This window comes from Coturnix japonica, chromosome 12, assembly GCF_001577835.2.
Source record: "Coturnix japonica isolate 7356 chromosome 12, Coturnix japonica 2.1, whole genome shotgun sequence".
NCBI classification, from domain to species: domain Eukaryota; kingdom Metazoa; phylum Chordata; class Aves; order Galliformes; family Phasianidae; genus Coturnix; species Coturnix japonica.
In genome coordinates, this window is record NC_029527.1 from 8,747,351 (window position 1) to 8,770,946 (window position 23,596).

General features: G+C 45.2%; 1 protein-coding gene across 2 annotated transcripts in view; it reads right to left on the reverse strand.

Annotated features, from left to right (window-relative positions):
• Positions 1-23,596, reverse strand: part of GRIP2 (glutamate receptor interacting protein 2) — a 198,418-nt gene that overhangs the window by 169,050 nt on the left and 5,772 nt on the right. The window contains exon 1 of one of the 2 annotated variants that reach the window (XM_015875372.2): positions 7,043-7,188. The exons of the other annotated variant lie outside the window; for it this stretch is intronic. The gene's annotated coding sequence lies outside the window, so the exon portion shown is untranslated. Of the gene's footprint in view, positions 1-7,042; positions 7,189-23,596 lie in introns of those variants that run through there. 2 annotated transcript variants of the gene reach the window in all.

The window sequence follows — 23,596 nt, forward strand, 5'->3', positions numbered from 1 at the left end:
ACCGGATGCCAACTGCTTGGCAAGAGCCTACACGGAAGCATATTATATTTATGATCTTATTACAGCTTAAAAGATTATCTCTGTGTCATGTTCTTGAGTTACAGAATCAGGTCTGTTTTTAAATGGGAACTAAGCATACATCCCAAGCTGACTTTCAAGCTTTAGCAGATGTTCACTGGAAGGCCAAAACACAGGTAACAACAAGGTACAACAGAGGGCAAAAATAAAGAGATGAAATACAGCCCCCCCCCAAAGCTCAATTACTTCTGACTCATTCTCCCAAACAAGTTCCTTGCCTTCATAAATCAGAGGGAACAGAAACACTCATGCTGCTGGGAGAGGGTAATTATTCCTGCACAGTGTGAGGGGAAAAAACACGCATGCAAACAGTGCCAGCTCAGGAGACCATGCCCATGTTGGCAGTGAGAAAAAACATGCATTTAGAGCTGCACAGGGGTCCACTGCAGCCATACAACAGCCTTAGGGCACAACATTGTGGGCTGCAAGAGGACAGGGGAGCCTGTCCCACCTGTAATCCAGGAGCTGCAGGACACAGAGCATAGAGTTGTCTGCAGGAACAAGGAGCCCCAAGCACCCTGCCAACGCCTATAAGGGCCCAGCACCCTGACTCCTACATCCTGTGCCATGGGGACTCCAGTGTGTGGCTCAACTAATTCCCTGCAAGCACCACGAGGAAGGAGCACAGTGTCAGAAATCTTAATGATCTCTAGAGCTGTCCCTTTAAATCAAGGTGCTTAGGAAAATCCAATTTGCTTCCATGACTTTTTCCAAAGGTACATGGATTTGGATTTAGGAAAACAACGCGTTCACAAACTGCATGGAGGGCATATTACCAAACACTTTCTTCTGCAGTAGCCCCCACCACTCCCAACATGCCTCACCAGGTTAGCAGGGTAGTTGATGGTGCTGCAAATTGTATCTTCCTGAGCTGTCATCCTGGATTTACTCATTCTGAGATTTAGTCACTGGTAAATCAAATTCTTGTTATCAGCTTTTTTCTTTTCCTCCCCCACTGTGATTTTTCTTATTAGAAACAACTTAAAGCCAAGAGCAGAAAGGCCTCTGAGCACTTAAAAGGTACATCCTTCTGTTTTTAGAAACTCAGCCTGGTGAAGAAAGTTGCATTGTGGATTTTTCCTGAGAGCAAATTCCACTTTCCTTAAGGACATCACAACTACAACGCTGCCAGCAACTGCCCCAGCTCTTCTGTCAGCCTAAACCTAGAGGGGCATTTAACAGCAGCAGCTTGAAGGAGCTGATAAATGAGGAAGAATAGAATCTAAGCAGATATTTCTAATGGACACCAATATCTGAGGTTATCCAAAATTACAAGGCTAGAAAAATGTAGATAAACTAATAAGCAAACACAAGTGGTAGATCCAAGTCTGAGCAAGGGTTATAGGTTCAAAATCAATTACGGTTCTGAACAAAAAAAGGACTGATGTTTCAAAAGCTGTTACAAAAAATTACTGATTTAATCCTCTCATCTTCCATGTTCTAATGCTACCAAAATAATTCCAGGGGGGAAAGAAAAATCAACAGCAATGAAAAAGGGTAAACCTAAAGAACCTCAGCCTCATGTAAGAAGAGTCACAGCCTGAGCCTTGCACAAAGCCAGATGCACAGAACATCCGTTCAGTCTAATGTTCAGGTGAGCAGACAATAAACTCTGCTCATTAAAACACTCATTTCTTTTTAGGGCAGCCATCTGTCCTTAGCGTAGACAATACTCAATGCAGATGTCTCTACAATGCCTGAATTGCAACCAAATGCCAGGCAAGGGTTTCTAACCAAGACCTGGCACTTACCTGGCCAGATCTGACCCAATTCTAGCTGATTCATCTATTTAATCCCCACAGGCAAGACCTGAATCCTCAACAGAGACACCAGAGCTACTCCTGAGCTGCACAGTGGGAACACGCTAGTTCTATGCCACTACACAGCAATCTCAGTCATAGTTCACAAAATGCAGCAAGTTGTATTAAAAATAAGAGACTCCAAAAAATTCTGATGTGGTATGCTATCTCTGGTAAGCACCCAGATCCTTAAAACACTTCATTTTGACAAGGTAACATTCGTCTTGACCAAGGGGAAAGGTCTCACTTGGATTCAGCCATGTAGATCATCTTTGAGATACCCATCCAACCAGAAAATGAAATTATTTTCAAGACTGTTGTCCCATCCAGAGCTTCCTTTAATCTCTTTCTTTTTATTAGCAGGGATAAAACCCAGATGCACTTCCAGGAACAGGATCTCATCAGCTTTGCTTCTTCAGTGCTAACACTGCCCTGAAACAGGTGGTCATAAGGAACAAAATCAGCAGTGCCCAATGTTATCCATAGTGTTCTGAAGAGCTCCCAGCCAAGTTAAGAAGAGCAGAGCTCAGCAGCACACATGCTCCTTCAGTAAGGCAGCGCTGGCACCAAAGAAGAAGAGTTGACAAGGTCTCATTCCCATCAGATCTGGTTTTATGGGGTAGTGGGGTACATTGCCAAAGGAATGACCTGCTCACCTGCCAGAATGACAGGACACAGACCCTGGTTGAACAGTGACATCTCAGTAAGCACAGTGTACAAAACCACACGAATTACCATCCTATCACCACACAAATTAAATCAATTTGTTTCCATTTGCACTCTCGACCTTTTCTCTCAGCAACATCCTGTTCTCCCTGGACACCTCTCTGCCAATCCACCACCCAATTAACCTTTCATTAAAGGCTGCCTAGGCATTTGCAAAAAGGCCACAACATCCACACTTAGCACTTCATTTCACATGCGTTGTAACAACCACATGCCCAGCCTACACTCCCTTGCAGAAGCAGGACTTCCAGCCTTACCCTTCAGCGTCAGAACACTGGTGGGCCTCCAGAAATCATTTCTTCCAACAGTCCTCTCATAACCTTTACAGACCTCCTTGGTATCTTCCCTTACTTGCTTCTTTCTCAGCCTAAGGAATCCCAGTTTTCTTCCTGAGCCAGCAGTTCAAGAGCAACCATGGGTTTACACAGCTGCATCATGTTTTCTTCCTATTGCCTTTTCTAATAACTCAATGTTCCAATTGTTTTTGATCACTGCTGAGCACTGAGCTGAAGTTACCACAGAGCTCTGCATTATAACCCAGGACCTCAAGATCCAGGACCCTGTAGGCATCTCACAGCTCATCTCCTCATGTACAGGCAAAACTGTGTGTCTGACATCACATCTCCCAACCATGAAATTCATCTGTTATTTGATTCCATATCAGAACATCCTTCTGCATTTCTTCACACTCCACATTTGTATTTGCTACATCAAATTGTTTGTTATTTTGCCAAAACTCATTTCTCTATTTGTTCCTCTTTCAATTCACTGATGCGTATCTGAAGCAGACAAAGGTATCAGAATGAACCTTGCAGTATTCTACTTATGACTAGGCTGGACAGTAGGAAGAATTTCTTCTCAGAAATAATCCCTGGAGGCATTCAAAAACAGGGAAGATGTGGCATTGAGGGATGTGGTCAGTGTTAATGGTTGGGGTAGGTAGACAGTTGGACTAGATGATCTTGGAGGTCTCTTCCAACCTTAATGATTCTAAGATTCCACCAGGAAAGCCAATCTACTTGCACACTCCATTCCTCTTGTTCTAACTTACTATTCTCACCCATAAGGATCTTCCCTATGCTTTCACAGCAGGTCTGTTCCCTTAAAAGTCTTCTATGAGGAACTTCGATAAAAGCCTTTGAAAATCCAAGCAGGCTTTATCAATAGAGCTCTCTACTCCACACAGCCATACACTCTTTCAAAGCAGCATTTCGCCCATTGCTTTGCTGTGTATTCATTTGCAGCTATTCTCACTTTGAAAGCAAATTCTAAGTTCTGTGGGATGCTTTCAAGAGCAAAGCTTTTCTAGCTGCAGGTATCTTTAAAAATTCACAGACAGAAGAGTTATGTCCCAATGTGCCTCCTCTGTAATCTCACAAACACCTCCTGGACCCATTTTCCCTTTAAGTAAGACAAAAAGAAACCTTTGCCCAAACATCGCTATTAATACTAATGCAAACCTTTTCATCTCATCTGTTTTTCCCTCCACCTCTTCAGAGAGTACAAACCAGCCTCAGACTAGGTTTTGCAGGAGTTGGTAAACGTCTTCCTGCAAATATTTATTCAGGTATTGACCCCTAAAAGCAAATCAGATTCAATCAAAAAGTCTATAAAATTCAATGCCACGCAGTGGTTTCTCCCATTTTACCCAGCTCCAGGACCTCTTGCAGTCAGCACAGCCCTGTGCCCACCTTCACACCCAGATCTTAGTGCTCACTGCTGATAGCTCAGTGCCAGGGCAGAGTCCAGCAGCAAGAGGGGAAAAGCCAGTGCTGTCACACACACCACTCCTACAGAGAGTGCATCAGCACCATGCACCACTGGTGGCAAAGGGATGTGGAAAGGCACCTGCAGACCTGGGCACATCCTGAATCCCACATTACTCAAATGTGTTTTGTGTGAATACAAAACACTGGCCACTTGAATTCTGTTTGTTTTGCCTCTCACCCACATCTCCCTAACAATTACTACAGTCAGCCCCTTCTGCAGAAATTGCCACTTTACCCCTAGAGTCACATAAAAGCACAAACCTAAACGTTATTCCAGAGCTGTTTATGAGAAAACACAGAACTATGAAACACACAGCAGGGATAAAATCTTTTCAGCAACGTTTACATCACAGGGCAGCCACCTTGATGTTAAAAACATACAGAAAGCTGACAAGGGGAAAACATTTCTGCTCAGCAAACGTTGAATAGAAACGAGGAGTTTGGTGACTCAGAGATGCAGTGACAGCCCTCAGACAAATTTGTATGTCCAAAACACATCAAGCACATCCTCCATGATGCATTCAATGCAGCATGCACAGCTGGAACACACAAGACACATATTTGGCACACAAACTGAGGGCTTCAGAGAGGGCTTCAAATGTGAAAGCCATGAGTTTAGATTTTTAATATCCCCTCTTTCAGGCAGCTGACTTATTTTGCACACTTTCATCAAGAACAGAAAGCCCAAAAGGAAAAAAAATATATAGATAGAGCATAACGTTGACATTTGATGTTGCTATTTAGCCACGATGTCAACTATTTTGGCTTCACAATTTGTGAGCAATAACCAAGAGACGGGGATCTTTTTACATTAGGAAGTTAAGTCTCTTTGAATCACATTAGTTAGAGTTTAAGAGCACACGTGGTACCCTAAGATAAAGAGAAGGGAAGACCTTACCTTGCACAAGCATTTGCAAAGCTTTAAGACAGAAAGGGAAAACAGCATGCCACAAGGTACAGCAATTTAATTCCCCAATAAGGGCTACAAACACCACATGTGTGGCCTCAGAAACTGTGTCAACACCTTTAGGTCTGAACACAAAGCCCCCTGGTTCTGCAGTAAAGTGCACCTCAACTTCCTCCCCAGAAAACAGCAATTCCAGCACATCCCACGTGAAACGATGCTTCCAGGCTATAAACACAGGTTACAGTGAATGGAGCTGATGGCAACTGAGAGAGAGAGAGAGAAGGGCAGCTCATCTCCCAGCCCATCAAATTGCAGACTGCCAGCAGAAGCCATTTCCTTCAATTCAGCATATTCCCTCCCTTTTCCCCCTTTAACAATGGACCCAGAAAAAGCCACAGACATCTGTCAAACCCAGATGGCTCACTTGGAAGGCGACCACATGCTTGTTCATAAGGAAAGCCATAGAGCCAACAGAGCTGGGCTGGATATTTATGTACATTGGAAGCTGCTTGTCTCTGAGATGACAACTTGAATGGTTTCTCAGCTTTGTTGCAGGCAGGACCAGGAGCTACTGCTCCACTGCAGGCCCTCAGGTGCTGCATGCAAGGGATTTGAATCCAGGAGGTGAGACCTCACAGCTCTGCCTGCATTTCCCACAACTCAAAAGTCTCTACAGATGGGAAATTGCACTCAGGAAGAGGGATACCCACAGGACTATTCAATAACTTTATACACAGCAGCAAGAGAATACAGGTTGTGGGCTCAGCTGCAAGTGAAATGTAACTCTGTCTGCCCTTTAAAAGAAAGAGTCGTGAGGGAGATAAAAAGGAAACAAAACTCCACGGTGAAAAGTGTAATTTCCAAGGGATTAAGCTATTGTGCTATTTGCTCATCTATCTCAGCTGCTGCTCAAGATGTTAACCTCACTACTCCCAGTGAAGTAATGAAAACAATTATCGAGTTGGCGATGTGATTTTCAGCTGAGAAGAAAAGCGTATTAAGGAGCAAGGAGATCCACTGGGATCAACCACTTCCAGTCCTGGCAGCACCCTGTGATCTGCAGGAAAGCAATCAGACCTGCAAGGCAGCACGAGAGCAACAAGTAGATGAGGGACAATACATCTGCCAAACTGCAGAGCCCACAGAGGATGTAGCACTGAAGGCCCTTGGAAATGGCACTACCTTTTCTATGGGACCTTCACTGTTACCAGCAGGTGCCACCAAAAGCAATGCTGTGATAACAGAACTATCACGAGGAGCTCAAAGCCCTCAGTGTCTCCATGCATCCAAAAGCTATCTTTGCTTCTAACCAACCTTGTTATGAGTTTACTGGAAGACAGAGGAAAAGAATCAGATGCACTATCTGACCCCAGGGGATGCTCCCATCAACAGCAGTGAGGCACAGACGAGGCACCACGCAGTCAGGAAAAGTGCCTGGTGTTCAGTGGGTAAATGACGGGGATCTGCACTGAACACAGCACGCAGCCTTAATGGCCTTTCAGAAGCTCTCACACTGTGAGCAGGCAACACCAAGCAACGGCACTCACAATTCCACTGCAAATTATGTGAATTTAGCACTTGCAAAAGATGTCATACTTACAGGGTTCAAAAATCAAAGCAGATTCCTCAAGGGCACAAATACAGCAAACATTTCTTTCTTTTTCCTGTCCAAACCCCCTTCCCTCTTGCCTGCCATTCACTCCCATCAGTGCCCACAGGCACCAAGCTGGAGATGAGCAGGCAGACAGAAGCACAGAACTGACCTTTTACATCTTGTTCATTCTCCTGCTGCTAGCAGAAGTCATGGCAAAAGGATGCTTCAAGCTGCTTCATTGAGCCCTGTGCATTTCTGCAGTTCACCAGCAAGGCTAGAGAGCTGCTGTAAGCTACTCACTTTACCACAGTTTTTGCTGCCTGTGCTCGATTGCAAAGGGAGTGGTGTTGCTTCTATAAAAGAGCATTTTGCAAGTGTCTTCCCCTGAATCTTTCTTTAGCAAGTTTCAAGAGAATTTGCAAAATATTCTTCTATTAGCCTCTATAGAGGTTAAGGAACCTGGTGCTACTATATTCCCAGAAGTTTGTCTGCTTTGGAAGAAGAGAATCAACTCACCAGCGGAGCAATCACTGAGCCGCCTGCGAGCACCTCCTCTGTCCTTCACCTTTCCCAGGAACCAGGGCAACGCACCAAGGTAGCACAAGTCTAACAGACAACAGAGTGTGATGCAACAGAGAATGATTCCACACCTCGCCCGCCCCAGCTGTGGGGGCACTAAGGGTCTCACATGGTGAGTCCTTCCTGCCCTTGACAACCTGCAGCCACCAAGGAGAAGCACTGCAAAGCCTCCCTTCCTCTCCCACCATCAAACTACTCCCAGACCTCTCTAGCACAGTGTCCCCAAAAGCCACCAACAAGCTGAGCCCACACAGTTCAGGTTTTGGACACAAACTTCTCCCAAGCCCCAGGAGCTGAGGCCTGCAGGGTTCAGTCAAATCCAATCCAAAGAAACATTTCTTTTCCAGGGAAACTAAAGATTCGCTGTTCAGAATTACATTAAACTAAGAAGATGAGGATTCCATTAACTAATCTAATTTAACCTGATCTGTTTGAATTTCATTAGATGTGGCTGCACTGGAGACTCGGTAATGAGACTCCAGCACATTGGGATCCTGACTGCCCTAACTCAATCCCCCAACCTGATACGGACAGCTGTAATTGTGCTAATTAGCTGCAGAACCTGTGATGTACTTCAGCTGGGCTCAGGGTGAAGAGAGATTAAAGCAAAGCCAAATGAATGAGAAAGTGCCAGTGTACTTGCACACAATTTACAGGCGAGGAATAACACACCATGTGTGCAGACATCTTCCCTCAGACAGGGTGGGGGAGAGCACAGCACGGGAACAAAGTGTCCCTGAGTAATGTCGGTTAATTGGCTTGATAAATTAACAGGGTGAGACTGAAGGTAAAAGAAGAGTTTTCTAATTTAAATAGCCTCCCTACAAGTTCTGCCTGCTGTTGGAAATTATGTACCAAAGCTATTTTGGAAAACAATCAGAGCCTCGATATTTCTAAAGTTAGCCTGCTTGGTTATTTTACATCCAGAGAAACCCTCGCTTGCTCTTAAATTTGCCAGCACTCCCATGGAGATAAGAGGATGCCTGTTTGCGTGAGCAGCCAGACAGCCCGATGGCAGCGCTCAGCCCCAATCCCAGCTCAGGGAGATGAAGGGCTCGTGCTGCTCTCTTGATCAGGGCACGCATCACTTCAGACTTCACATCAGAAGAACCTTTGAACTTCAGTGTCACAGAGACAGCTTTTGGAATAAGCTATGTTTATTGCTGTGGCAATAAATGCAGCAAAACAGAAGCACAGGTGAGGCTCAGAGTGCGTTCAGCCATGAAGATCCATCTCTGGGCTCTTAGTTTTCCTCTCCTGTGGAGCTACAACAGCCTGGGGAGAGGAAGGCTCTCTCCAAAAGAGAGTGAAATAGTTGGCTGGACTCTCCTAAGGGATGGGTAACAAGGCCAGAGTCAGGTCACTCTCCTGCTGATATACGTATTTGCAAGGCCCATAAACAGAACAGCCCCTCCACCTCCAGCCCTTTTCTGGGAGACACATTTTCCTATGCAAGAGGAAGATTTAGGCAGGGAAAAGTTTTGGAGCCTGCCACAGCTCCCAGCAGCACCTGGAGCAGACTGTGGGGCACAGAAAGGACTTGAAACATCAGAAGTCTCTGAGAAACTTGACCTCACGCAATGCAGAAACACTAGGCTCACCCAAACAGCACCGAGATCTTATTTGTGTAACTAGAGAAAGAAACTGGGTCAAATTCATCCCAGTGCCTCACAGAGCAGTGGCTCCCACTGAAACACAGGACTGCTCGTGGCTGGACTGCAGGCTTTCCTGTTCCACACCACGCCACGTTCATATTGATTGCAGAATTACTTTCAAATTACAAGTGCAAGCAATAAAATTAACCGCATGAACTCCAAGCATTACATTCCTCTTGCAATTTCAATTATCGATTAAGTAGCATGGCAGAAGCATTAAGCCTTGAAAACGTTAACAGCAATTATTACTTTGCTAGTGTGGGGCAGGTTTTATATATATATTATCTATTTATTTTAATTTAGGGAGAAACCTTACACTATCTACCCTGGTAGCTGTACTTCAGATGCTATCCCACTGGCGTGGGTGGCTAGGGAATGGAAACCTGGTTTCAATCTAGAAACTTGGTTTCAGTCAAGGCAAGTTGAGAGTACTGACAGCAAACACAGCACCCCAACCAGTGGACAACCATCACATTCAGCTGGGCTGGCTGAAAGAGCTTTGTAACAAGCGACACCCTGACTGCTTTCAGTATCCTTGCTGATCTGTCAGTATTTACTGGAAGGAACCACCCCAGAGGTTTTAGTGAAATTAGGTTTTAAAGGTTTCTTCACAGAGAACGAGGCAGGCTTCATACCCAGCCTGCTGGGCCAAGATGGATTTCGTGGATTTCTTTTCTCTAAAAGGATAGCCCTCTTTGGTTAGCTTTTTTGTTTTTAAATAAACCCCAACAAGCAGATTTGGTATCATCTGTGATCCCTTCCAAACACCCATAAGCTGCACTGATAGAGAGAGGGCAACAGTGGAGGGTTCCAGGAGCACCCCATAGAAATATGGCAGCCCTGTTGGGCACATTCCTCCCTTTGGAGCAGCAGTGAGCTGCCCACTCACCTACTGACATGGTCATCCCAAATGCCCAGCAGCTTTCAGCCTGGAAGCCTCCATCTCCATAATTAATGCAGCTGAGGGGGTGAACATGGCAGTGCTTTAGCCACATCACCATTTATCTTTTTGGAACAGGTTTGGAGCTACCTCAGGCAGTAAAGCTGTGCTTACCCAGGGGTGCAAGACTGTTGACACCTCTGTGAGAGGATGGATGTGGTCAGCAGAGGGTTCTGTACTTGTTTATCTGCAGCAAGTGACTTAAAGTTGGAGCCAGGAGGATTTCCAGTCCTGCTCCACTGCATGCAAGTTGTATAAAGCTCTGCTTGGCAGCTGCTCTTCTGGCAAAGCCAGTCTCTGAAGGTTGGCCTCCAGTACTCAGCTAATTTCTGTTCCTCCAAACTACACTAAGCTGATAAGCTGTGCTGAACACCACTTCTCAAATCACTCAAAATCTCACACAAGGGTAAGACAGAGTTCTGAAGTTGTCCCAGTGACTTCAATTTCCATTTTGTTCGCATCATTTCATTATAAGTCATTTGCACAGATATCCAGGGTGCATTCCTCCACATTTTCAGGCAGCACAAGTCTGATTCAAACATCAGCCAGGCAACAAAGGCTGCTCCATGAACACGGCTGTGAGGAACAAAGGTCTCACACACACACAGGGCTGTGGCACATCCCCATGTATGTGAGCAGCTGCACCCCAGCAGTATAAGCCAGTGCCTCTCCTTTGAGTTCAGTGCACCCCAAACACACCCTGAGGCCAAAAAGCTTCGGAACATCCTTGCAGAGATGCAGTAAAATACCTGGGAGCAGATCACCTGGAGGTGGGACACTGAGCAACAGCATCTTGGTAGGAGGAAGGGCAGCACCAGCTGTGCCAGCTTCAGGCACAGGGCAGGATCCAGGTTTCTCTGACTCCAGGAGGGAGGAAAGTAGCCCATGTCAGAACCCCCCTTCCTGCACTTTCTCTCAGGGTGAATGGCTTGGCTGTGGTTCATAAAACCTCGGCTGTTTCTTAGTGATAAACCTAGCTCAGAAAAACAGTGCTTACTTCAGGAATCAGCAATGTCAGATCTCAGGGGTAAGCTCTAAAGGGCAGCAGAGCACATCATATATTACCAGGCACACAGCATGCAAGACAAGCAGCAAGCAATCATTCACAAGCTGGGTGCTGGAGCACAGGTTGATCTGAACCTGCATCCCCCTCTCACCTCTTTGGGTTTTATATTTTGCCTACTCTATGACAAAGCCATTGACATTTCTGCACCTTCCCAGGGCAGTTTTGACCTTCTAGCAAGAGACAAGTACCCTGTGGACTTAGGGTACACACAAGTGCATAACATTTAAGCCAAATAAAGTGAGGCTGATGTTCTTACACAAATTACAGCTGCCCTGCGTATCTTGCAGCTGAAGGATGGAAAGCCAAAAGCACAGGTGGGTTTCAAGAGCACATCACAGCTAAATCTCATAGCAATTCACAGCTAAATCTCAAAGTGTAGAAGCCCAGGTGGGAGAGAGAACCACATGAAAGACTACAGCCAAGGAGCAAATACCCAGTACACACACTGACCCCATCCCTGGGCATCTTTTTGAACCATCAGATTAGGACACTAGGACTGATAGTCTGACCCAGTCTGCCAAGCCACCCCTTCTAGTCAGCTGAGACCATTTGCTAATTCATTCTTAACCCAAAACGCTCTAGTTCTCTGAAGCAAAGACAGCAAGATCACATTTGAACCTTTTTCTGGTTGATAAAGAAGCTAAAAGACTGTCCAAAATCAAATTTAAATAATCCCAAAGAACATTAGAGATACTATGCAAGTCCACCCTATAGTGGGGAATGTCAATTTGATTCATTTCTGAGACATTAGCACACCAATTAGTTTTGTTTCTCCAGGGAGAAGTCATTCATAATTTACATATTCTGGCCATATAACAGGGAGGGGGAAAATTATGAAAACATGAAGCATTTGGATGTGCTCAACTACCAATGTGTTCATAATGAACACAGTCATGACATTAGATCAATGTTTCCCGATGCAAAGAGGATTTTGTTTAAACTAGAAGTGTAACAAGGAATTATAGCAGCTGTGCCTATCATTATTCTGCTTAGCCTGTTAATGGAATTGGTTTGCTAGAACCAAATTGGTTCAAAAGATTAATCAAAAGCAGGTGGTTCAGCTCAGCAACTCCTCCACATCACTGAGAGAACTTTCTGTGGCCAAACCAGTTCTGCATTTCCTAATGACTTGAAGTTCTCTGGGGGCAATGAAGCAGCAATTAAGGAAATTAAATACAGATTGTTGCCTGTGTACCAGTAGACACAATAGGGCACAGTGTTGGAAGGGCTCTGCTCCACCAGCAGACCTGACCCATTTCCATGCTGTTGCAGAAGACACCTATCAACCCCATGTCTGCTCCTCCTGAGCCAACAAGGGAGCAAGAAATGCTTCTGTCTCTAGATTACATAGCCTGAGACCTCCAGTGTCCCCCAGAGAAGTCTGAGGATGCCCCAAGCTAGAAAGGGAGGTGGAAGAAAGGGATTAGAAAACCCAAAAACCCTTTGCAAGGTGAGTCTTGGCATCAATAGAGCCCAGGGAGAAGAGCCCTCACAGCTGAACACCTGGGAGCAGAGGCTTCCACTGCTCTCTGGAGGCCCTGGGAAGGTACAGACTGAAGTACTACAGAATAAACAGCCCCACTGAAACCCAGTTTCTCTCTTTGTTTACAACGCTGTCACTTAGCGTTACATCCACAGATGGCACCTTCACTCATGGAGGGAGCGCTCCACAGAAGTCAGCAGATCTTGTTACGAGGGATGCAAGCAGAGCGTGAAACTCAGAGGCTATTAATGTTTTCTTAATGCGTGAACTGAGCTGGAAAGAGAGCAGGAGAAAAAATTAAAGGCTTGTATAGGTGCGGATGGTGCCTCCCCTGCCCATTCCCTTGCAACCTAAACTTTTGGTGAGGTTGGTCGCAGGGGTGGGAGAAGGGACACCCTCCTCAGCTTTCCCTTCACTGGTATCACTGCAGAAATTTCAAGCAACATTGGGGATAAAGAGCAGGGTGCTACAAAGCCACTCTGGCTGCTCTCCCATTTGGGCTTCTTGTATCACTCAGAGGCAGAAATTCACATGAACATGGAATCTTTGCCCCCTAGAAGAGCAAGGCTCTCAACTGGAGCTCAAAGGTAGCCTTTGGGGTGTAGGATCTGGCTGTTGCAGTCCTCTGGCTCCAGTCTGAGAAAGAGCAACACATTTCTAAGTGAAAGCCAACATTCACAGTATGAAGTAACTTGTTCTTACAGGCTCAGTTAAACACTAAGAATATTGCTGTCACTTTGCATGCTTTCATCAGTGAACCTGCAGAAGCTCACACTGTATGTGAGCATCCATCATAAGGTACCAAGAGAAGTCCCCTATACCAGTCCTACAGCTTTAGACTTCTCAGGGGGTGACTCTGCATGCTAAAGGAGGTTAAAAAATCAACCTTTTTCATGTTCCCCTATTTTTAAGCGGGTCATTTTTCATCTGGAACAGCAAGTGACCCAGCACTATTCCCCATCAGGGCATAAGTATACAACTGCAGCTATGGAGGGGAAAGCCAGCAGGGGGGCAGAGCTGCTGGTGCAGGGAATGCAAGGTGCAAAGCACGGCCAAGCACTGCAAAGCTCTGCTATGGGACAATGATCAGAGGCAGAGGTGGTGAACAGCAGAGCAAACTGCTTTTTTTAGGGGCTAATGGGAACATGAGATGGGATTTCCTGAACACCCTCAGGGCTTGTCTTTATATAAAAGCTGCATGTGTTTAATTACAATCAGTTACATTAGCTACATCAGTCGATTTAATTAAATTGCAAGGACACTCATAAGTTGATTTAACTCTGTCTCAAATGGATTTAGCAAAAGTTGGCAAGAAACTAAATCAACATAAACCAAGATTAAATCAACTAAGGAGCATCCACACAGGATTTTGCAGCAATTTAACAAAACGGATTTGAAGACTCATTTAAAATGAAACAGGGTAACCCAGGCACAAAGAAAGATGAACTTCAGGGAAGAAAAAGTGTTCAGTATCTCAATAGTCTGAAGAGGGGAACTGAGAAGTCCCATCCTTTTCCTCCACTTTCTGCACTCACATTTTTAATATATATAGTTATAAATATTTTTGGCCACATATAGTTTGTTTTGCTCATCATCTACTACTCAGGAACAACAGAGCCTGATAAGGATTTGTGTGCTCATTGCTCATTCTTTTTGATTCAACTGCTCAATTCAGTTCTGGATTTGTTGGCTCTGACCTTTCCACCAACACCACCCTCCAACTGCACAAGCCATTTATTTTTTCAGAGCTGCATTTAAGCACAAGAGAAATCACACTTCCACTCACAAACCAAGTACATCTTCCAGGAGATAGGAAGAGTCCTAACATCCCCTGAGAACCAGAGTGATTTATAAACACTTTAACACCACTTTAACATCACTTTCTATGCCACTATAAACTAGTCTTGCAGCTCCATGACTTCACATGAATGAAGCTGCTGTAGTTTCCTTAGTGCTACCATGACCACTACAGTAGTCCTCGAAGCAATGATATGGATGTCATAAAGTTTAAAGGCTGCCCTTTTTCTTCCCACCTCTACAGCAAGAAGCCCTTTTTAAGCTCTGCAGAAACAGGGGGTAAAAGAGAAGACACAAAAAGGAGATCTCTGCTGTACACACAGAGCATGCACTGTGGTCTATCAAACCACATGTAGCATGGCTTGCTTTGCAGTGGACTCCTCACATTCCTGATATATAGACTCTTCTGGATGGTTATGTTATGGTAGGAAATTAGGGAAAGCCAAGAGCGATACCAGGGATCTACGAAACATGATCCCAACCACGAACAGGCTGAAGGATGGAACAGTTGTGAACCTCTCTGCCAGATCAGGTTTGAGTTGATATGGCATGTCTATCAGCTGAAGCCATTCCATTGATTTTCATGGGAGATTTACCAGGCTCTGAAGGATGAAAGCTTTTTATGGCTTTCATGCAGCTGACGGCTTTCTCCTCTGTTTGGAGCAGAAGAGATCTGCCTTCCTTTTAAAGATATGTGCAACATGCAAAGAGGAAAACAAGATACTGTGCACAAAAATGTGCCACTGCCATGTATAGCAATAGCATTTCTCAGCATCCCTGTTACTGCAAACACCTTCTTCCTCAAAATAGCAAGGGATATTGCTGAGAACCCAAACAGACTGGATAGCAGCTCAGTACAGTGTCATAAACTAGCTCAAAGGAACTAAAACAGGAGCAAGAGAGCAATCATACAGCTTCAAACACAGGATAGGAGGTCACTGAGCACCCTGCATAGCAGCATTTTAGTGAACCCCTCCAAGTTTTTAGATACGATACAGACAAAGTGCAAAGCTGCAGGAGGGCACATCAACCCTGCTTCCAGGTCACCATTAAGAGAAGACATGCCAGCAGGCAGTGCAGAAACACATCCTTGTGTCAAACCCACTGCCTCTAGGAAATCCATGCTGGGCAGCCCCACATCCTGCACTGAATTGCAGGATAAACCTTGACTGCTTCTGCAATAGCCCATCCATCCTTGAATCCCAAGAAATAAAATAAACTCTTACCCTTTGTGTCATTGCAAGGGATAGTCAACTCCACAGCCCCACCGCGTGGATGACGCATTTTCCTTTACTAGCGTCAAACATCACCTTTGTTACATTTTTACATCCCCTTCGTTGCTCCTCTATTGCCAAAACAGAATACATCCCCATTTGACCTTCTCTGGGCCAGTTATTAAGGTATATATTTTACCAACATCATTTCTTACAGAAGTACATTCCCCAGAGAGGGGAGCATTCTCCTGCTGTGCTCAGGAAGCTGCCACCTGCTGCCCACACCTGAGCTGGCTCTAATACCATCTGCCCAGACCAATGCCTAGGAACAGGGCTGAGCAGTTTTTAAACAGGAACAGCAGCCATCCTACTAACAGCTGCACGCACATTACTTGCCACTACTGCCAAATCTGACATATCCACTAGAGACCACGATAATCAATTTATATTTCTAATTAAACTGATGCCTGCAGTATGTTGGAGGAAATACAAGCAGAAGGGACCACCCCACATTAAGATCTTTTGAAAGGAGGTGGCAGGGGAAGAGTTACACCACATGGTTGCTCTTTGGGGTAAATCAAAGGCAAGAGGTCATCTGCCACTCAGCCAAGATGCTCTGCAGCTTGCAGTGCCAGATCTTCCTCTCATTCATTTTCTCCTGCTCTTAGGCACCTTCACAGTGCTCCCACTTTGAAAGTTTGATCTCTGAGGACTTGGTAAGCAAGGTTCTGATTTAACAAACTGACTGCCTTGTCTGTATCACTCACCACTGTTCACTAAGGGGCAACTCAAATTTCACTTCAATTGAATCCGCTGATCAATTCCCCCCTGCCTGGTGGAGGTCAGCAAAGAGCTGTCCCTCACTGGGGACATTGATCTCATCCATTTCCCTTAGCACAAGAGTCCTGGGCTCAACAGCTGAGGACCCTCTCCTTTATACTCTTACTGCCCATCTGCAGAACTGGCTCTGACATGCTGTCTTTATCCAAGAGACACGCTTCACAAGGCTGAACTGAGCACCCATCTGGGGCGGGAGGAGACATCTGGAGCCACCAATTTCCTTGTTAACCCAAGCAGGAATTACTTGGTTGACAACACCTCCAGCAATGATGAAGGGAGGCAAAGTTAAGCAAACAGATCCCATCCTACAGCTCCATTTGGAGCTTGCCAACTGAGAGATTCTCCAACTGTCTGCTTAAAATGAAGTGTTAGGGAAAAATAAAGGAAGCCGAGAAGTAAATATTGCTGCCAACGAACAAGAGCTGCCAGCGCTGGAGCAAACATGCAGCTGATGAGCTGAAAGCAAGCCAGAGTGTGAGGTCTCAGAGCCTCAACAAAGAAAAAGAAACAACAAACCAAAACCAGCACACAAAAGGGAAGCATTACTGGAGAGGTGGAAGAGCACTGAGGACCAGACAAGCACAGGCTGGCTGTGCACTAGGAGACCAATGAAAATAAAACAAAGGGCTCAGCAGATAAGAAACCATAAATGAAAAAAAGAAAATTCCCCACAAGAGGTCCATAAAGACCTTGAAAAATGAGGCAAGTCACCAACACTCACGCATTGCTCCTACCAAGAGATGTAAGCAGCTGGCTGCAAACTCTCAGTAGGGAAAGACTGCACAGGTTTTTTGGTGCTAAATTTGTGTTTCATTCCCAACTCCAACAACAACCAAAAAAAAAAAAAAATTCCACACACAAGCAGACAATCCTGGGAATTAAACAAGCTGTTGCTGAGCTGCTTGCAAGGATTAATTCCAAGCTTTGCTGGACAGCTTATTTCAGCGCTCAGGTGCGAGCTCCTCTTTTGCTTGTTGGCAACACAGGGATTTGCGCTGCTGGAAGCTGCATCCACTGCAGAGGTAGCACTCAGGAGTAGTTTAGAGATGCTTTACTATATTCTTTCTCTTCTTGGGTTTTTGGTGAGATCTCGGTTTTGCTTGGGACAGCCTATGCGTATCAGGCATCCTCCTCACCAGTGCTGGAGTTTATCCCCTCCCACGTACACATTTGCAGTACCCAAGCAAGTACTGACATCTCTACAGGATGTTTGGGTCCCAGTGACCCCTCTTGCAGATGGGAGAAACACACAGACCAAGGAGCAGCTGCAGTTTGCTGAGCAAGGCTTGAGAACAAAGACAGTGGGATAAAACACAGGTAGGCACATGCTTGCCACGTCCAAGAAGTTTTAAACACCAAGGAAGGCAATAATGAATTATGGCCCAAATGTCACAGTACTGGTCATGTGTCTCAAACTCTGACTTGCTCAGGTTGCCATGATGGGGAAAGCTAAAGACCAGATACAGAGCTCCTACACCAACAGAAAATGCAGCACAGCAGCTTTGCATAGAACTGGTGAGCAGCAACAGACACTGGCTGCCAAAACTGTGATGAACCAATGGCCAAATACCTCAGCACTCTTTTTTCTTCCACCTGTGTCTACAGAGACAGCAGCACAGCAGAGGCAGAAGGACCCAGTACTGCTCTGCACACTGCCATTGCCCTATATTTAATCACAGTGCAGCCAATAAATTTGCTACTGATGGCAGTAAGATTGCCCATACACCAGGCATGGCAGACAAGGAGACAGTCCTTCATCCTGGTGACAGCTATCTCCTGCAAATACAGGTGTCTGCAGGCAAGCGTTGTAACAGACACATTCAGGTGCAAAGATAGAAACCCCACTACTGATTCTTAATAGCAGCTGTGCAACACTTAAACAGCTTCAGAAAACCTGTCCTTGTGGAGCTCAGCTGCTGTTGGGGTGGGCATTGCTTCAATACCTCCAATCACATGCAGTAGCTACCGCATCCTCCTGGGAACAAGCAAGCTGATTTCTTTTTCCCCAATGAATTTTGCCTGAGAAATATTTCCTTTCAAATAGAAGAAAAAGGAACAAAATAACTGTTTTCTATTTGGCAATTAAAGGGGAAAAAAAAAAAAAAAAGTGAGGGCCAAGTTTCTCCCATAGAAATTAATTCTAAATGCACTCTTTTTCCCCCCCTCCCCCCGTACTGTTCCACTGTATGTTGATATAAGTACAGCTAGCAGCATTTAGGATTAAAAGTTTTGCTAACAAAACAGTTGGTGATGCAGGGTGGGGAATTGGCCCTTTATACCATCACAAATAGAACAAAGGAAATCCTAACGTTCTCTAGAACAATTTGTTTCACTATGTTAAAAATAAATAAATAAGTACTGGTAAAAAAAAAAAATCACCATGCCAAGAACAAAATTGCTACATTACTCCCACTTCTGGATTCAAGGCAGCAGAGATCATGTTCCTAAAATAAGAAGTGTGGAGATTTTGACTGACAAGTTAACTCCCTGGTCTGAGTGACTCCTTGGTGCCCGTGGGACTGGAATCATGGGGAAGGGAATTCCAGGAAAGCCAGCAAGGGGGAAAGAAACAGAGACAGCTCAGCTTTTACATTTAAAACATACAGGGATTGGATAAATGCAGCTTCAAGATTCTGCTCCACTGGATTGGTGCATAACTGGAGAACAAAAGTTTTTCAGCAACCTCACTCATCCTTTTTCTTCCCCTCCCTTTAAGTACCAGTGAAGATCAGGGAAAAAATTCTGGAAGCTTTGATTCACACCTATGGATGGGATTTGGTCCATGTATCCTTGATGTCTTCATGGGGAAAAATAGTGAGCAGAAGTCACATGAATCAGCACATTCTCCTGAAGGCATCTCTAGGTGCGTTCATGCCCATACTTTCCTACTGATGCTGTAGCAGCTGACCCCCCCGTGCCACTTGGAAACACAAGCATATTCTTCTACTTATTCTTATATATCCTTAAGCATGTTCTTATCTATCCTTTCAGTGGATCCTCAATGAAAGCATTGACTTGTATCAGACCCATGACAGATGGGAACCTCAGCCCATCTGGTTTTCTACTGACAATAAACCAGAGTGAAACTAAACTGAGAACAGCTTTCCAGACACTGCAGAACAGAACCATAAAGGTTGGAAAAGTGTGCTAAGATCATTAATCCAACCATCCACCTGACAACAAAACTGCCCACTAACCACATCCCTCAATGCTACATCTTCTCTTTCCTTAAACACCTTCAGGGACAGTGACTCCACCACTCCCTGTGCAATGCCTGGCCACTATTTCTGAGAAGAAATTCTTCATAATATCCAACCTGAACCTCCCTTCGTGCATCTTTAGGCCATTCCTTTCACCCAACCCGCATTTACACAGCTTGCCTTCCCCAACTCTTCAAAGGAGATGAAAGAAATTAGCATGAGAGTGAGCTCACACTGAGGGAGAACATTTCTGGTAATTTACAAGCTTAGTTTTACTCTGAGAGAATTGGCCAATATTTAATATACAACCTTATCTTAGCACCTCCACAGCAGAGCTTCATAAAAACACTGAAAGATAACATTCGTAAAATTTTGAATACATAAATTACAGGCCCATAATGGAAGGCTTTAGTCTCCAATTCACATGAAAAAGAAGGGTAGCTATAAATTAGAAGAAATACAAGCTCCAGAAGAACACCTCTGAGCTAGATCTCACTTTATATATCGAGAATAAATTTCTATTTTAGACAGAGGCAGATCTGTTTACTTATTTTCCTGAAAAACAGACATCACAGCATATTGATCTAAAGCCCAATATATTATTTTTCTACATGCTTTGCTATAGGGCAAGGGCAACACAGTTAACATGAACTCCAAGGTCAACATACACAGAAGGAATGTACCAATGGACTGGAAGATGCACCACAGGTGTTTTGCTAAGAGCTGGGGCAGCCACTTCACACAAGGATCCAGATCCTTGAGATCACTCAGTTGAGCTCTGTTAGGAACCCTCTTCTCACCTCTGCTCTCAAAAGCCATGGGCTCCAAAGCCATAACTCCATGGCTCATAGCAAAATTAGTCATCTCAAAATGCAGATAGTTTTAAAGCAGTTCAAACTCCCAGCACCTGGAAAGAAAAAGTCATTATTTTATAGTGATCAGAGGTGTCGAGGTGCTTCAGAGAGCAGGCAGAAAGGCACAGTCCCACTAGACCTTGCAATCCAATTAACTTAATTAACCATGTTATTTCCCTAGTTCCTGGTAACTCCTTAAATCAATGAGCTAAGACTTAACTGTGAAGTACATAACTAGGAGCTTTATTGATCATACCTGCACACAACACTGACTGAATTCCCAGAGTCACGGCTTGCCATAAAACCTATGAAAGGTGTTCTGTAAGCCAACTTTCCCCTTCATTATCCCAAAGCCCTGCACAGGCACCAAAGACAGGAAAGAAGAGATGCAAAGCACAGCAGAGGGCAGAAAGCAGTGGGGCACAGGCTTGATGCAGCCACAAACAACTCACCTGTGGTCAGTTGAAGGAACACACACCTAGAGCTGGACAGGATCTGCTTGTAGAAATAACAGAAAGCTAACATACAGCACCCAACATAAACTGCAGTGCAACGTGGAGCACCACAGGGAAAGGCCAAAGGTACACTAGCAAATAAAAAGTGACCCCAAGCACATCCTGAGGTGGGGAAGAAGAAATCTGTACAAACATCACATCCCTCCAAGTAGGAGCACAGGTGTATAACTATTTTAACCACATTATTATTCCTTTTTTTTTATAAACATGGACTAATATATGTGGACTAATCACAATCAGACTCTTACAGCCTAAATTACACTATCGATATACTTCTGGCTTTCATCCATGTGTCCTTCCTGTCCCCCACAGAGGTGCCTGTGCACACCAACAGTTGCACACAGTGTAGAGCACAGCAGCCAAAAGGCCCCCCAGCCCCCCCTCAAATCCTTTCACAAGCTCTAAACCAGGATGATCCATTATCGACTCCTAATGACACTGAGAGGAGGTTGTTCATTTTCAAATAGGTCAGTGACTCATCATTTTAACTCACTTCCCTCCACTAAAAATCAATGAGCTCCTGAAATAGGATTATCTGGGATGATTGGGGTTTTAATATCTCTCTCTCACAGGGAAGGCAGACCCTAGAGGTCCCTGCCAGTGCTGGGTCATGTCCTTCAGTTAGAAAGACAGACTTGGTTAGTAGGAAGCAGCAGCCACCAACTGGGAAGAGGACATCTTTCCACAAAGGGTTTCTGTGACACTGGACAACTCTTTGTTTCCTCATCCAGCCAAACAGCAATATCACACACCAGGAGAGCCACATTGTGCCTGGCTATGACACAGCAAGCTACCTCCATTCATTCGGCTGAATAAATGAGTTCTCTTGCTCCCAAATCATTATTTATTGCTTCAGCACATTCAACAAAACAACTCCCCCACCACACAGGGGTACAGCTCTTACACAGCTAGAAGAGATCTGGTGCCTACGTATGGGCCATGGGAAACAGCTGTGCCCCTGAAGTCACTCTACCCCAGAGTCAGATGCACATCAAAGAGACATCACACATTCATATACATGGGATATTCCTCTGTTGTAGAATATCACAGAAGCCATCACCACCTGCCTCTCTAACACAAGGGCTGCAACGTCAGCAGTTCTCCCTTACACTGTGCTGCAAACATCCTTGTTTTCACATGTAGGGTCGAGAAACCTGAGCTCAAGGGATCTCCCAGCTGCACAGCTCAGCACAGCTCACACCATGCGGGATGATGAGCTCCTGCAGCCAGCTGCACACAGCTGGATTTCTGCAAGCAGCTCACAGCTGGGACAAAGCCAACAGGTGAAAGAAGCTCCTCACTCCATCACTGCACCACGAGGGCACCCAGTAGCAACACTGCAGCCTGCAGTCAGACATCACAGCATGGTTTTGCAGGAGGGAAGACGTAGGCAATGGAAAACATCACCTTGAAGATCACCTTAATGCTCACTGGGGAAGTCAGGGGCAAAGCAAGGAATCACAGCCAGGAATCTGCATCCCCACACCCTGCTGGGCAGCCCCTAGAGGCAGAGGGGGGAAGCAGATGGGCGACAGAAGATCGCATTCCCTGGCCCAAAGCCATCTGCTCTCCATCATTTAGAGGCAGAAACTGGATCACGTTCATCACAGTGTTGCCTGTCACTGAATTGCTCCTGGGCAGCACGGGACCCTTGGCAAGAGGCAGCTGGCTGGCAGGAAAGGGCAGCAGGAGCAGCACAGGGCTCACAGAGCACACCACAAACAGCTGCCATAATTCCAAGTGTAAAGGTACTAAGCAGAAGACAGCCATCAAGCTACGTTCATTAACCACACTTTTGTATCTGTTTTGAACAGAGCATTGCAACCTTCACTATAGTCAGCACTCATCTTCCAGATGTGAAGACTGGGATGTGCTGAGGTCAGCAGTCCTGTTCATTTCAGCTGACAGAAAAAGCCCCCACCACCCCAAGAAATCAAGCAATAACTTCATCCAAAGCTACCCATAGGGCCAAAGGGACCTGCAGCTCCAACCCCATCCAGACCTGCTGAGGAACACAGCAGCTATCTAATGCAACAAGGAGTTCACACAAAATGCAAAGCGAACAGCCCATGAAACACACAGAGTAGCAAAGCACACCAGTAAGAAGCACAGCCACAGCATCTAAATGTACAGCTGGAGCTCTGCAGCCTGCCTGAGCCTACTTCTATGTGAAGCCACTCAGAAGCAGCACACAGCCCTACATGGTGACAGAGGTGGGTTATTCACAGGCACCTTCCAACCCACCAAGGAGCTCCCAGAACTCATGGCTTCTGTATCGAAGACCAGTTTAAGCCTTTCTAGTAGCCCAAAGCTGTTTGCAAGTGTTATTTAACAATAAATAAATAAATAAATAAAGTGGTGTTCTAGTCTTACTCACTCTCCAGCTACTCATATTGATTTCTGCATTGCAGAGTTAGAGCAGCTCTTGCCTTACTGTTATAAAGCTCTGCCACTGGTCCTCTGCTGGCTTTTCCTAGGACTGAGTATTAGAGTTCATTCCTCCCCACCCCTCATTCTTTCTAATCAACCTGGAAGCACTTCCTGATGGAAGGGAAAGCCACATGCAGTTCCCGAGGGAAA